A 15,594-nucleotide genomic window follows, 5' to 3' on the forward strand; every position below is an offset into this window, starting at 1 on the left:
GGGCCAGGCACTGTTTTAGGCACCAGAATACAGTGGTAAAGGTCGCTAATGATTGACCTTACATTCTAATGAAGAGACAGTATATGAGTAATAATGATATACCTCAATTCAGTGCTATGCAGATAATCGAAACAGGTTGACCTTGAAATAGTGGGGTGGCTGATTGATTAGATCAGGGAAGGCCTCTGAAGAAATCTCATTTGTTTGTGGTGGTGAGATCTGAATGTCAAGAAAGAGCCAACCTTTTGAAGAAAAGGGAGAAAACTATTCCAAGCAGAGGGAACAGCTAGTGGAACAGCTAGGAACACAGTGGGTGTGTGGAAGGAACTAAAAAGGAGGACAGGGTGTCTGGAGTGTAATGAGCAAGAGGGAGAGTAGTACAAATGAGGTTGGTGAGGTAGGCAGGGGCCAGATCACCTGGGCCTTTGTAAGCCAAGGTAAGGAGTATGATTTTTATTCTGAGGGTGATGAGAAGCCACTGGAATGTTTCGATTAAGGGAGTGAAAAGGTTGCTGTATGGAGAGAGACCAGAACAAAAGCAGGAGGGTGAATTAGGGAGCTATTTCAGACCAGGTGAAAGGTGATTATTCTAGGAAAGGATTCAGGATATATTTTCAAGATAGAGTCAACAGGATGCGTTCTGTATTTCATGGCCACAGGAAAAGGGAATCAAAGATAATGCCTAGACTTTTTTTTCTTTTAAAACTTGGTTGGATGATTATTGTTATCCAGTGAGATTGGTAAGACTTGGGAGAGGAACAAGATATGTTTTGGAGAAAAAAAAATTGATTTTTTTTTTTTTTGTGTGTGGGGAGACAAGGTCTTGCTCTGTTACCCAGGCTGGAGTGCAGTGGCACCATCACGGCTCTCTGCAACCTTGAGCTCCTGGGCTCAAGTGACCCTCCCACCTCAGCCTCTTGAGTAGCTGGGGTCATAGGCGTGCACACCACCACAACCAGCTAATTGAAAAAAATTCTTTTTTGTAGAGACAAGTTCTCCATTTGTTGCCCAGGCTAGTCTTGAACTCCTAGACTCTAGGGATTCTCCTGCCTCATCCTCCCAAAGTGCTGAGATTATAGGTGTGCACCACTGTGCCCAGTTGATAGTCGTTTTAAAATCACTTTGTTTTGTTTTTTTTTTTTTTGAGATGGAGTTTTGCTCTTGTTGCCCAGGCTGGAGTGCAATGGCGTGATCTCGGCTCACCACAACCTCTGCCTCCTGGGTTCAAGTGATTCTCTTGCCTCAGCCTCTCGAGTAGCTGGGATTACAGGCATGTGCCATCATGCACAGCTAATTTTGTATTTTTAGTAGAGATCGAGTTTCTCCATGTTGGTGAGGCTGGACATGAACTCCCAACCTCAGGTGATCCGCCTTCCTCAGCCTCTCAAAGTGCTGGGATTACAGGTGTGAGCCACCATGCCCGGCCAGTCACTTTATGTTTTAACTGATGTCTGCCATCAATTGGATATACAAGTTTGGAGTCCAGGTGGAGGTCAGGATTGTTGATATAGTGTGGTGATTTGTACATAGACATTATACAGAGTTATAAAACTGGGAGAGGCCGCTTAGAAGACAATGTGATACCAGAGAAGGGGGCCTGGGACAGAGCCTTGGAGCACTGGCGCATTACGAGGTCTGGAGGAGGGGAAGGCAGAGCCAACAAAGCCTAGGAAGGTTTAGCCATTGATGCTCTTATATGTTTGTGACTAAAGTTATAGAAAGATAAAGATATAGAAAAATGAATTCTATCAATGCCTTCTCTGAAACCTGAATTTTGTGATATCCATTGATTCTATCAATCCTGTTGAAAGATAAGAGGAGACAAATAATAGAAACTACTTTTTGCGAGAAAATTAGCTAGTGATACTTGCTTTTAGTGAAATGCTAGTAAAATACGTCTCTGTGTTTCTCTCTCTTTTTGGCTTGCCTCCTTGAATTCAAAGACTTGATAACATTAAAGAAAATGCAGGATCTCTAGATTTCGGTGTGGTGGGCAGACAATAACATTTTTATACAAAATAATGTAATAAATGGTTTCATGAAGAAAGCATCATATACAGTGTATTAAGTGGTTGAGTAACTACTCTGGGTCTAGCATAATGCTAAATTGAAGGAGAAAAAAGGAATGTTAAATATAGACCTTGCTTTCATTGAATTTTGATGAAAAGAGATGTAAAAAAGAATAAGCTATGGTAGTTGAAAAGGATTTCTTGGAGGAGTTGGAACTTGAAGAATAAGTAGGACTTAGGTGGATAGAGGAGAAGAGCAAATCCCATAATATAGTAAGATATGTTGAAACGAAAATGGGCTTATTTTTTTGGTCAGAAGACCTGGTTTGAGTGAGGACTCACTTAACAGTTTGTGACATTGGATGAATCACATGACTTCTTTGAGCCTGTATTCCCTTAGGGGCATACCTGTACTTGCCTCATAGGTCTGCTGTGAAGATAAGACTGTTTAGCTTCAACAATAATAGTAATGTTGTAGTTCTCATGTCAGGTGGCTAGTTTGCAGATACTCATTTTAGGAACATTTCATAAATTCAGATGCTACACTGAATAATTTGTATTTATCAAATATTTTATAACTATCCTTTAAAACTTATGTGTATAGTTCCTAGCTCAGTGCCAGACATTTAGTAAATTGTAGGTGATATTGTTACTCTGCTCCTGTTATAAGAATAGCATAGGAAAAAGAGATGACAGTCCTTGTCTTTCAGGAGTTCTTGCTTTCAGTAATAAGTCATATTCATAAGCTGGGGGAAAATGTGAGACATTCTGTGCCCTGGTCCTAAGTTTGTGATATCAGGTACAAATGAGGTCAGAGTAGGCTTGTCATTGGGACAGGCCTTTGTTTTGGCAGTGAGTCTAAATGTGGCCCAGGAAAAAAGGTAAGATTTGGATAGACAAGAGGAAAGTTCGGTAGGCATTCCATGTATATATATATTTTTGTTTGTTTGTTTTGAGACAGAGTCTCGCTCTGTCACCCAGGCTGGAGTGCAGTGGCACAACCTCAGCTCACTGTAAGCTCCGCCTCCCGGGTTCACGCCGTTCTCCCACCTCAGTCTCCTGAGTAGCTGGGACTACAGGCGCCCGCCACCATGCCTGACTAATGTTTTGTATTTTTAGTAGAGACAGGGTTTCACCGTGTTAGCCAGGATGGTCTCGATCTCCTGACCTCGTGATCCGCCCACCTTGGCCTCCCAAAGTGCTGGGATTACAGGCGTGAGCCACCGCGCCCGTCCTAGGCATTCCATATTAAGAAGATGTTTATTATATGTATTTTTATTTTTAGGGGCAGGAAAGCATAAATGTTACTGCCACTGCTAAGGAAATCTTTAGTAATACTTAAAGATTCTCATTCTGAAACTTTTGTAATGTTATAATCGAATTTACCTTCCTGCCTTTACAATTCATTGAACTTTTGCCTGCTCCCAGATGGCATTCTAATGTAGAATTTATTGTGGGGGGTGTCTCTTTTTTAAAAATATGGAAATGTTTTTATTATATACTTAAGTGTAATTCTGTTATAGCTTTTCTCTTTTGTGTGTAAAAATAATAAAGCTCTGTTTCATGCTGTGAGATTTATTGTTAGAAAGGCAGGGCAAATTTCTGAAATTTCCTTGGGTAGTCTCCCTTCTCATCTTTAGCTTATTTGAATCTTAACTATTTATCAATTCATTTGCATATGTGGGATGTTAGGATGACTCTTTGTTTTGAAATACAGTGCTATCAGAGTTCCTGTACAGTCCGTGCTGAAATTAGGGTGCCCTAGTACAATGTACTGTTCTCGCTTAGTCACTATAATGGTTTTGTAAGTAGCTAAACCCTAGGTCATGCTGCTTTTATGCAGCTGTCTTCCTTGGTTACTGAAAGTTGGATGGCGCTTAGTTTGCCTTTAAGGGAATCTAGGTTTAATTGTATATCTCCTAGAACACTTTGCACCGCCAAGTAGGTCGTAGAGAATCTTTGTTAGCATTCTGGTAGCCTTATTGATACGTGATCACCTCACTGAAATTGTGCAGTATCATATATTCTTTTATTGTATGTTTTAGAAATGGGAGTCTTGCTATGTTGCCTAGGCTGGTCTTGAATTCCTGGCATCAAGCAATCCTCCGGTCTTGGCCTCGCAAAGTGCTGGGATTACTGGCGTGAGCTACCTCATTTGGCCAGATTTTAAATAAGAAAAGCTAACATTTACTGTTACTGCTGTGTGCTATGCACTTTGCTAAGCAGCTTTAAAATGTGGAGTTTTCTTTTTATTTAAACATCACAACAATTAAGTGAGGTGAGTCCTGCTTTTATTCTCATTTTACAGAGACAGAAAGGTTAAGTTCTGATCCCAAGGTTACACAGGTAGCAAGTGGTGGAGAAGGGATTTGAACCCAGGCAGTCTGACTTTAGGGCCTATTCTCTTATCTACTATGCTTTACAATCCCCTGAGGTAACACGTTTCTGGGAAACTCTGTCCTATTGAGAACTTTACTTTTTATGTGTTACCTTGTGTGAAGGTATTAAAAGCTTGTTCCTGTTTGGGATTTTATAGTTGCACCCTTCTCCCGCTGTAAGGGGTTTGCCATTGTATTAGTTAAGTAACCCAGTTGCTGAAATAGAGCCCTGAAATACAATGGCTGAAACCCCAGAATTTAGTGCACAATAGTTGAGGACAGGTGTTCCACATCAGCATGCGGCTGTCCTTTATGCAGGCATTTGGGGACGTAGGTGAATGGGGACTGTATCATCTCGAATGCACAGCTTTCAAGGTTGTTCTTGTTGGAAACACAGGGTAAGAAATTTTGTCTTAAGCAAGTGAGGTGAAAGTTGTACAAATATAATTTCTTCTCCCATTGCTGAAGGCTTAGTCTCATTGCCTCATCTAGCTGCAGGGGATTGGGAATTGGAGTGTTCTTTCTCTTTGCTGACACTAAGAGGTAAGGTGTCATTCTGTACTATTTTGAGTATTTCATCAGTGTTGAAATGTTCTTGGGAGTGCATTTTCAGTTACAGAATGTAAAGGTGAGAGCCTTGTCCTAGCTACAACTCTGTTATTTGGAAGAAACAGGGTGGATTTTGGTAGTTAGCAATTCTCTGCCACAGCTGTAACACTGTAGACTTCAGGAGGAATGTTAGAATAGCTCACTGCTGCAGTTTGCAAAGTATTATTAGACACGTTCAACTCTTGCTTTTTTATTGTTGTTGTTGAGATGGAGTCTGGCTCTGTTGCCCAGGCTGGAGTGCAGAGGCTTAATCTTGGCTCCGTGCTACAACCTCTGCCTCCTGGGTTCAAGTGATTCTCCTGCCTCAGCCTCCCGAGTAGCTAGGATTACAGGTGTGCGCCACCATGCCCACCTAATTTTTGTATTTTTAGTAGAGACGGGGTTTTGCCATGTTGACCTGGCTGGTCTCGAACTCCTGAACTCAAGTGATCTGCCTGCCTCAGCCTCCCAAGGTGCTGGGATTACAGGCACGAGCCACTGTGCCTAGCCTCAACTGTTGCTTCTTATAAAGGTAAGTAGATAAAGTAAGTGATGGTATTTCCTTTGTAAAGGAGAAAATTGAGACATAGGTGGTTAAACATTGAATGAAACCAGCTAGAAAGTTGAAGAGCTGGGACTTAAATCCAGACATCATGGCTCCAGAGTCAGTGAAGTTTGTATGACACGCGTTTTTTTTTTTTTTTTTTTTTTTTTTTTTTTTTTTTTTTAAGAAAATTCTGGCCAGGTGCGGTGGCTCATGCCTGTAATCCCAGCACTTTGGGAGGCCGAGGCGGGCGGATCACGAGGTCAGGAGATCGAGACCATCCTAGCTAACATGGGGAAACCCTGCTCTACTAAAAACAGAAAAAATTAGCCGGGCGTGGTGGCAGGCGCCTGTAGTGTCAGCTACCAGGGAGGCTGAGGCAGGAGAATGGCGTGAACCTGGGAAGCGGAGCTTGCGGTGAGCCGAGATCGCGCCACTGCACTCTAGCCCGGGCGACAGAGCAAGACTCTGTCTCAAAAAAAAAAAAAAAATTCTATTCAACAATTTTTATATTTGCTGTGGTCACTACTCTTGTCTCCTTTCTTAGGGTGTCTAATATCACCAATGTCCAATATACTATGCTGGCAAATTATTATCATATGATGATAATTATTGATAATTTGATCTCATTTTGAAGATTCAGAAAGTACATTAAGAACTTGTATTGCCTCACTGTCATCATGATGTTCATAAATGACACCATGTTTTAGATATGTCAGTTTATGTAATACCGGGTAGCAGAGATTTTACTCTCTTTAAAAATTATACTTTTATAGCCTTGCTTACAGTAAAGTGACATGTAAAATGAGCAAATGAAATAGAAATAAAATAGGAAATAAAAATAGAAATTAAATATTGGGGCATTTAATGTTTTTTTCTTAGTAAGTAGCATGTATTGTGAGATACAGTGTTCATATAATTTCACCAATAATTTTGCTGTACTATGTGGTAAAACCACTTTATACTATATGCTACTCAAGAAATTGAGAACATTTTCTACATTAGAGCAGCTGGAGGAGTCCTTTCTCCTTGCTGACACTAGAAGGTAAGGTACCATTCCTCAGTATTTTGAGTGTTTTTGTATTCAAAATGTGTTGAAATGTTCTTGCTAGTGCATGTTAAATTGTAGAGTTTGTGGTAATCTGATTTAGAGATTGGAAGCTGTGGACTATGGCACATATTAAGTATTTGTGCAGATGGATTATTAATCAGAAAGTAAGGTGGAGCCTTTTACACATTCCTATTTTAATATAACAGGTAGCAAACTCATTCTGGTATTCTTATTTTTGATTATTTTTCTTGGAAGTGTATTTTGCTGAGCGCTGTATTCCTAAATCATTTCAGAAGTGACTTTAGTATAGCTGAATTTTAATAGATAGAAATAACATCATTGCAATTTAATTTTCCATGGACTACCCTTTAGACATTCTTTACAGCTTCAGTTTTGCTATGAAAGGGAAGAGATCAGACAAAGAAGTGCCATTCTTTTTGCACGTGGTTAATGACCAACCAATAGCTCTCTGGGATAACTTTTTTTTTTTTTTGCTGAAGTTGTCTCTTCATCCAGATTCTACTTAGATTTTCACTTGTCTTTGGGATAACTTTTTTTTTTTTTTGGCTGAAGTTGCTGTTAGTTCATACAGATTTTAATTAGATTTTCAGTTGTCTGACAATCACAATAGAAATAAAAGTGGTTGTATCATAAATTCAGTGAAGTGTAATTGGGACTAGCATTCTTTCAATGGTTTTGCAAGAATGCAGTTATCTGTATCTCTGTAATCCATTATTTTAACATATACATATTGATTTATTTACAAAATGAAAAAAAAAAAAACCTAAATTGAAAAAGGCTTATCCTTCAACTTCTGTAGCTTTGTGTTACCTACTTTTTAGAAAAGTTACATGTAAAATTTTGGCCTTCTACCACAGACAAGGAATGCTGGCAAGTATGTTGTTAAAATTCTGTCATTGCCTCTTTATTTGCCTAAATTGATGCAAAAACACTTTAAGGTCATTTTAGTGAAGTTCAGTTACAGTGAGTTATAAGGTATGTCATTTGAATACTGGTTGTAATGTGTTTCCGGTGTTCACTTGTATTTATAACCTGAATGCCCAGTACCAAAAAAAAAAAAAGCCAGTTGAACAGATACAAAAAAAAATTTTTTTTTTTTTTTTTGAGATAGAGTCTGTGTTGCCCAGGCTGGAGTGCAGTGGCAGGATCTCAGCTGACTGCGACCTCTGCCTCCCAGGTTCAAGTGAGTCTCCTGCCTTGGCCTTCCAAGTAGCTGGGATAACAGGGGTGCGCCCCCATGCCTGGCTAATTTTTGTATTTTTAGTAGAGGTGGGGTTTCACCATCTTGGTCGGGCTGGTCTTGAACTCCTGACCTCAAGTGATCTTCCCTCAACCTCCCAATGTGCTGGGATTACAAGCATCAGCCACCTCGCCCAGCCTGCACAAATACAAAATGTTTATGCTGAGACTAGGCACTTTATATACTATTACTTTTGAAAAAAAACAAAAAACAAAACAGGATTTAAGACTACAAACTAGGATGGGAGGAACACTAGATTTTTAGTGATAAGTCCAGGATTTGAGTCTGAGCCTTGCTGCAAAGTTACTTGGTGATCTTGGGCAGGATATTTCACCTCTTTGGGTCTTAGTTTTCTTTTTGGGAAGTAAGGATCCTGTACAGTATTAGTCTTTTTGACCAGTTTTAACAGTCTGTGATTCTCAGTTTTTTCTGTCTTGTGAAGAGAAACTTAACAGTATTAAAGCTGCCAGCTTTTTTTTTTTTTTGTCTTATGAATAGTCTTGGTAACAGAAAACTGGTTTGAATTAGCCTATCTAATTTTAATATTTTCCAAAACTAGTTTTAAAGGAGGCATGAAATTAGAAGTATTTAGTTTTACTTTTTTTTTGACACGGACTCTCGCTCTGTCGCCCAGGCTGGAGTGCAGTGGTGTGATCTCTGCTTACTACAAGCTCTGCCTCCCGGGTTCATGCCATTCTCCTGCCTCAGCCTCCTGAGTAGCTGGGACTATAGGCGCCCGCCACCACGCCTGGCTAATTTTTTTGTATTTTTAGTAGAGACAGGGTTTCACTGTATTAGCCAGGATGGTCTCAATCTCCTGACCTTGTGATCTGCCCGCCTCGGCCTCCCAAAGTGCTGGTATTACAGGCATGAGCCACCACGCCCGGCCTAGTTTTACATTTTAATTGTGCCTCACTGTTGTCACTTTAAAAGAAGCATGTGAACCAGAAAGACAAAACACTTTGAAAATGTACTGTGCAATGAAAGGAGAGTCACCTATTATTAAAGTTCTTTGAATTCCCATTTCATGGCAGAGGGCAGTGAAATGAGCTAACATGAGCATGTTTATTTATGTAGACTTTCCCATGTAAGTCAATGCAGATGTATTGCTGTTACATTTTTCTCCAAACATTTTATTATGAAAAAGTTTAAACATTCAAAAAGTTGAAAGAATTGTATAGTGAACCTCCATATATTCTGCAATTAGCGCAGCCTATATTCTGCAATTAACATTATCTTTCATTAACTATATCTTACATCTATCCATCTATTTACTCCACTATTAAACCTTCATTACATCTTACTTTTTGCTTCATTTCAAAATAAGCTGCAGACATCCTTACAGTTTACCCCTAAACATTTTGACATGCATATAATTAGCTGAAGTTCAATACTTGTTAACGCTTCTTAAAGTTCAAATTTATATACATAAATTTATATACATAAGCCTGGCATAGGGGCTCAGGCCTGTAACCCTAATGACTCTTGGGAAGCTGATGCGGGAGGATTGCTTGAAGCCAGGGTTTTGAGACTAGCCTGGGCAACATAGTGAGACCCCCCCATCTCTAAAAAAATAAAGAAATTAGCCAGATGTGGTGGTATGCACCTGTAGTCCAGCTACTTGGGAAGCTGATGTGAGAGGATCACTTGAGCCCAGGAGTACTAGGCTGCTGCGAGCTATGTTCACGCCTCTGCAGTCCCAGCATGGATGACAAAGCAAGACCCCGTCTTTAAAAAGGAGGAAAAAATTTACATACATAAAAATGCATAACTGTTAGTGTGCTATGGATAACAGTCATTAATTGAGCACCTGGCATTTTTCAGGGTCTTTGCTAGTCTTGCAGATAGAGAGATGAATAAGACACAGTTTCTGCCTTCGTGGTGCTAGTGGGATAAATAGAAGAGATGTCTGAAAAAGTAGTGTTTTAGGCCGGGCGCGGTGGCTCACGCCTGTAATCCCAGCACTTTGAGAGGCCAAGGCGGGCGGATCACGAGGTCAGGAGATGGAGACCATCCTGGCCGGTACAGTGAAACCCCGTCTCTACTAAAAATACAAAAAAAAAAAAAAAAAAAATTAGCTGGGCGTGGTGGCGGGAGCCTGTAGTCCCAGCTCCTCGGGAGGCTGAGGCAGGAGAATGGCGTGAACCCGGGAGGCGGAGCTTTTAGTGAGCCGAAATCGCGCCACTGCACTCCAGCCTGGGCGACAGAGCGAGACTCCGTCTCAAAAAAAAAAAAAAAAAAAAAAGTAGTGTTTTATTTGGAGCGTTTAGTTGCAAATAAGAATCAGCTGTCTTCTACAGATAATAGGACTTCCTTACAGAACCTGAGGGCAGGAATTCAGTGGGGCTTTGGGAAGGGCTGGAACCAAGAACCAGAAGGCTCACAGGACTATTTTTTCCTAACTCTGCCCATTTCATTCTTTTTCTTCGAAGATCTACTTTTTTCTCTTTTTAGTACAAATGGTAGAACATGGCTGTCCCTAGAGCTTTTATTTTACATCTAACAATTCTCAGCCACACAGACATACCAGTTTTCTCTGTTAATTTCATTTCCAAATTCCTGGGAGGTAGAATCTGGCCCCACCCTGATTCAGCTTGCTTGAGGGCTGAGCTGTTGGAAGCCCACTTTTGTGGATGGAATGAAGTAGGAGGGATAGAAGAGACAATTCCCAGAACAAGTATGGGGCTGTTGTAGCCTGGGCTGACACTGAAAATGGTTTATAACTACAATGTGATAAATACTGGTACAGACAAGAACAGGCTATAGAAATAGATGGAATAGGGGCAGGGTCAGCTTCCTGGAGAAATTGTCGGCTAAGGTTTTTTTGTTTCTTTTTTTTTTTGAGATGGAGTCTTACTCTGTCACTCAGGCTGGAGTGCAGTGGTGTGATTTCGGCTCCCTGCAACCTCCGCCTCCTGGTTCAAGCGATTCTCCTGCCTCAGCCTCCCAAGTAGCTGGAATTTCAAGCGTGTACCACCAAGCCTGGCTGATTTTTGTATTTTTAGTAGAGACGAGGTTTCACCATGTTGGCCAGGCTGGTCTCGAATTCCCTACCTCAAGTAATCCACCTGCCTCAGCCTCCCAAAGTGCTGTGGTTACAGGTGTGAGTCACTGCATCCAGCTGGCTAAGTTGGGTTTTGAAAGATGAATTCAAGTACAACAGTGGGAAGGAAGGATATTCCTTACAGAATAACAGTAGGAGAAAGATAGGAAATGGCATAGTGTGTTTAGGTAACTGTAAGGAGATTGGTACATTCGCAGTATAAGTTTTGAAGTGGGGTAGGTTCATTAGAGACCAGAAAGAGGGAGATCCAGGCCAGTTTTTGAAGAACCCTATCTTGTTAAGATATGGGGAGTCAGGGAAGGTGGGTGACAGATTTATTTCCTTAAGAGATCATTTCATGGAATGAACTGGAGGCAAGTGGGGCAGAGACAGAAAATCTTTTGAGAGCTTAGACTAAGAAAATGGCAGTAAAAAAAGAAGAGGGGAGATAATTATCTTTAGTACTTGTGATTTATTTGATGTCAGGAGAAGGAGAGGAATCTTAAGATGATGTCCCTGGTCTCCTAACCTGAGTAACTGGCTTAATTGGTATACTAGCCAAGATAAGAAATATGGGAGACTGTGGTGCTGGCAGTGTTATATTTCTTGATTTGGCTGATGACTACAAGGGTACTGTTTAAGGATTATTAAATTGTGCTTATATGTTTTATGCATTTTTCCATCTGTAGGTTATATTTCACAATCTAAAATACCAGAAAGGAGCAAGAGAAAATAAGTTTGGGAAAGAAGATGCTGACTTTAGGATTGGACTTTTACATTTGGAGTGTCCATGCACCCCTCCAGATGGAGGTGTGTGGAAGGCAGTTGGAAGTGCAGTAAAATTGGAAGTGCAATAGAGGAGTATAGGCTGCTGATACAAGTGAAAGGATTAGGTTAGGTCTGTAGTTCTCAAGCCTCATTGTACATTAAAATCTCTGTAGAGTTAAAAAAAAAAATACTGATAACCTGGATCCCACCCCAGATTAATTAAATTGACCTCTAGTGGTGTGAGGGTACCATATCTAGCTTAAAAACCTCCCTGTGCATTTTCTTCTAATACACAGAGTTGAAGAACCACTGGGTTACAGAAAGATCACTTACTCCCTACGTTCTGTTACTGACAGAGTTCTGCAAAGAGGATTTTGTAATTGCTTTAGAACTCAGTATAGGTTTAACCTTTTTGTTTTGGGTACAATTATTGTACCCTGTGCTTTCCCCCTACTAATACCAGAAATTTTAAAAAGTATGTACGCTTTTCATTAAAATAATGATGCACATGTGTTCTTAAAAAAAGTATGTGGAAGACACAAGCTATTTAGTTAAAGCAGTTTTAAAACAGAAACTTTCCTGTGATTAACTGAAATGGCCGTGTCTTAACCTAGTTTTAATTATTAATAGTGTATAGCTTTTGCAGCCAAACGTAGATTACCTCATCACCTACAGTGTCTTTGAAAAATAAATATGAAAGACAGTGATTGGTAAATGAATTGGGTGATGTAGTCTGGAAGGCAGGTAGCTGTAAATGGTGAGCAGCTGTCTGTGATGTATCTGATAGGGAAAGGACAGTTGCTTACCTGTCTGTCCTCAGGGTCCTGTATCTGTATCCATCAATAAGTATTTATCAGCACTTACTGTCTTCCCAGAAATGTATTAGGAAATGTATGTAAGTTACTGAATAAGTAACTAGATAAAATAGACAAAAATGCATGGGACTTGCACTAGGTTTGCCAGTGTTTGGGTTGGGGAAGGCTGTGTAAGTGACAATTCAATGTCAAGTTATGTGATAATTATAAGAATACAGTTGCTGTTCGGAGACTGGAATTATTTCTTGCGCTTGAGCGTAAAGAGTGATTCTTGAAACACATTGGCCTCCTATTTTCTTGAGCTCCATTCATCTAGTGGTCTTGTTTTCTGTGAACATCTGTCAGACCGTGGACCTCAGATCCGTTGATCCTACTGCTTTTTCATCGTCCTTTATATCCTTGATGTTCACATTCCCTTCCTCACTCAGCTTAAATTCCATAGTCATTATGCTAACTCCTCTGTATAGTCTGTATAGTCCCACACTTTAATCATACTTACTTGGCAAAACTTACAACCCTGGTTAAATCTGACTCTCCTCCTAACCTGCACCTGTACCTGTGCATCTGAACATAGCTGGAAAACACATGCCTTCATACACCCTATGCTGAATGATCTTATTTATTTTTTAAAATTCATAACCTTGAACCTCAAATGGGTCCTTAATGCTCCTAGGCAATCATATGTACCTGGCCCATTCACTCTGTCACTCTGTTAGACAGTTGTTTGATTACTCCAACCTCTTCCTTTTAAAATCCATAATACCCTCTCTCCCATTCAACTGATGACCTTGCTTCTTACTTCACTAAGGAAATTGAAGCATGTACTTGTGCCTTCTGCTGTCATTCCTCTCACCATGGATAAACTACATGTGCTTCTATGAAAGACAAGCTCTTACTTGTGTACCAGGTATTATCCTCTATCAACTACTCAAGGTTATTGCCCTGAGAATCCCCCTCCAGATTTTCCTGCATCGTCAATATTTTGTTTTCTGTTGGATCATTTCATCAGCATTTAAACATGTTATTTTTCCAGTGTTAAAAATACTTGATCCCATTTTGATTGCCAGCTACTGTCTCATTTCTTTGCCCTTCTTTGTAGTGAAACATCTAGAAGTAGTCTCTATTCAACTGTTTTTAATTTCTTTCCTCACATGATCCCTCTTCTATTTCTTTATTGAGATATAATTCACATGCCCTAAAATTCGCTATTTTAAATGTACAATTCAGTGGTTTTTAGTATATTTACAGAGTCGTGCATCCATCACCACTGTCTAATTCCAGAACATTTTCATCATTGAAAAAGAAACTCTGTACCCCTTAGTGGCCACTCCCTGTTTCACCCTTCCTCCAGTTCCTGGCAGCTACCAATCTACTTTCTGTCTATGTGGATTTGCCTATTGTGGATGTTTCATGTAAATGGAATCATACAATATGTGGTCTTTTGTGACTAGCTTCTTTTCCTTAGCATAATGTTTTCAAGGTTCATGCATATTGTAATATGTATGAGTGTTTCATTCCTTTTTATGGCTAATATTCCATTTATGAATATGCCACATTTTGTTTGTGCATTCATCAGTCGATGGACATTTAGGTGGTTCTACATTTTGGCCGTTACAAAAATGCCACCGTGAACATTTGTGTTCAGATTTTTGTGTAGATGTATCTTTTCAATTATCTTGGGTACGGACTTAGTAGGGTAGACTTTCTGGGTCATATTATAACCCTGTGTTTAACATTTTGAGGAACTGCCAAATTGTTTTTCAAAAATGACTGTACCATTTTACATTTTCACCAGAGTTCGAGTTTCTTCATCTTGTTCTCTCTTAAGCCAACTTTAATCAGGTTTTTCCTCTATTTCTCAAACTTCTTAGCTGAACGTGCCCTTGACAAGGTCATTAGTAACATCAAAATGCCTAAATTCAACAGTCAGTTCACAGTCCTCATTTCGTTTGACCTATGCCCAGCATTTGACACAATTAATTATTCATTCCTCCGTAATACACTTTTTTCACTTTTGGCTTCCAGGATACTGCATGTTGTGTGTAGCTCCCCCTGTCCCCCTGCCCCACACACACATTTTATTGGGCAATCCTTGTCAGTTTCCTTTGTTATTTACTCCTTTCTCTCTTACCTTTAAAAATTGGAGTGTCCATTGGGGATCTTTATCTAGACTTACACATCTTTAAGTACTGTCCTTGAACTGGCTCCCAAGTTGATATCTCTAACCTAGATCTCTTCTTTTTGTGCTTCCGAGCCGTGTGTCCAGCTGCCTGCCCACCAGGATGTTTGACATTTTAAATGGAACATGTCTAAAACCGAACTCCTTTTCTTTCTTTAAAAATATGCGCCACCCATAGGTCTCCCCATCTCTGATCAAGGCAATGCCATCCTCCAGTTGTTTAGGCCAAAACCGATGGAGTTAACCTGCACTCCTTTTCTCACATCCCACATCCAATCTGCTAGGAAGTCTCGTTGACCTCACCTTAAAATATCTGCAGTGTCATAACACTTCTTACCACCTCTGCTGTTGCCATTATCCTCATCTGATTATCATGTCTCACCTGGATCGTTGTGATGGATTCCTAATTAGATCCTCTGCTGTATCTTTATTTCCAACAGTCTAGCTCAACACAGTAGCCAGAATAATCCTTTAGAAATACGTCAGATCAGGCCGGGTGCAGTGGCCTGTAATCCCAGCACTTTGGGAGGCTGAGGTGGGTGAATGACCTGAGGTTGGGAGTTTGAGACCAGCCTGGCCAACATGGTGAAACGCTGTCTCTACTAAAAATACAAAAATTAGCCAGGTGTGGGGTGCATACCTGTAATCCCAGCTACCTGGGAGGGTGAGGCTCAAGAACAGCTTGAACCTGGGAGGCAGAGGTTGCAGTGAGCCAAGATTGCGCCACTGCACTCCAGCCTGAGCGACAGAGTAAGACTCTGTCTCAAAAAAAAAAAAAAAAAAGGGAAAAAAATAAATATGTCAGATCATATGCATTTTCTGCTCAAAACCCTGCATTGCCTCCCTGTTTCACTCAGTAACAGCCAAACTAGGCCCTACTTCATCTGACTCTGTTACCTCTCTGACCACATCTGCTGTTGTTATCCTTTGGCTTACTGCATTCACCTCCTTGCTGTTC

General features: G+C 40.3%; 1 protein-coding gene and 1 pseudogene across 11 annotated transcripts in view; both read left to right on the top strand.

Annotated features, from left to right (window-relative positions):
• The window catches only part of STRBP (spermatid perinuclear RNA binding protein), a 161,162-nt gene that overhangs the window by 26,356 nt on the left and 119,212 nt on the right, over window positions 1-15,594 (top strand). The window contains exon 1 of one of the 11 annotated variants that reach the window (XM_063635999.1): window positions 5,368-5,507. The exons of 9 other annotated variants lie outside the window; for them this stretch is intronic. The gene's annotated coding sequence lies outside the window, so the exon portion shown is untranslated. Of the gene's footprint in view, window positions 1-5,367; window positions 5,508-15,594 lie in introns of those variants that run through there. One more of the 11 variants, XR_010119969.1, reaches the window with a different exon arrangement.
• LOC134736255 (uncharacterized) overlaps window positions 1-15,594 on the top strand; it is a 62,219-nt pseudogene that overhangs the window by 25,067 nt on the left and 21,558 nt on the right.

The sequence above is a fragment of the Symphalangus syndactylus genome, chromosome 3, assembly GCF_028878055.3.
Source record: "Symphalangus syndactylus isolate Jambi chromosome 3, NHGRI_mSymSyn1-v2.1_pri, whole genome shotgun sequence".
NCBI classification, from domain to species: domain Eukaryota; kingdom Metazoa; phylum Chordata; class Mammalia; order Primates; family Hylobatidae; genus Symphalangus; species Symphalangus syndactylus.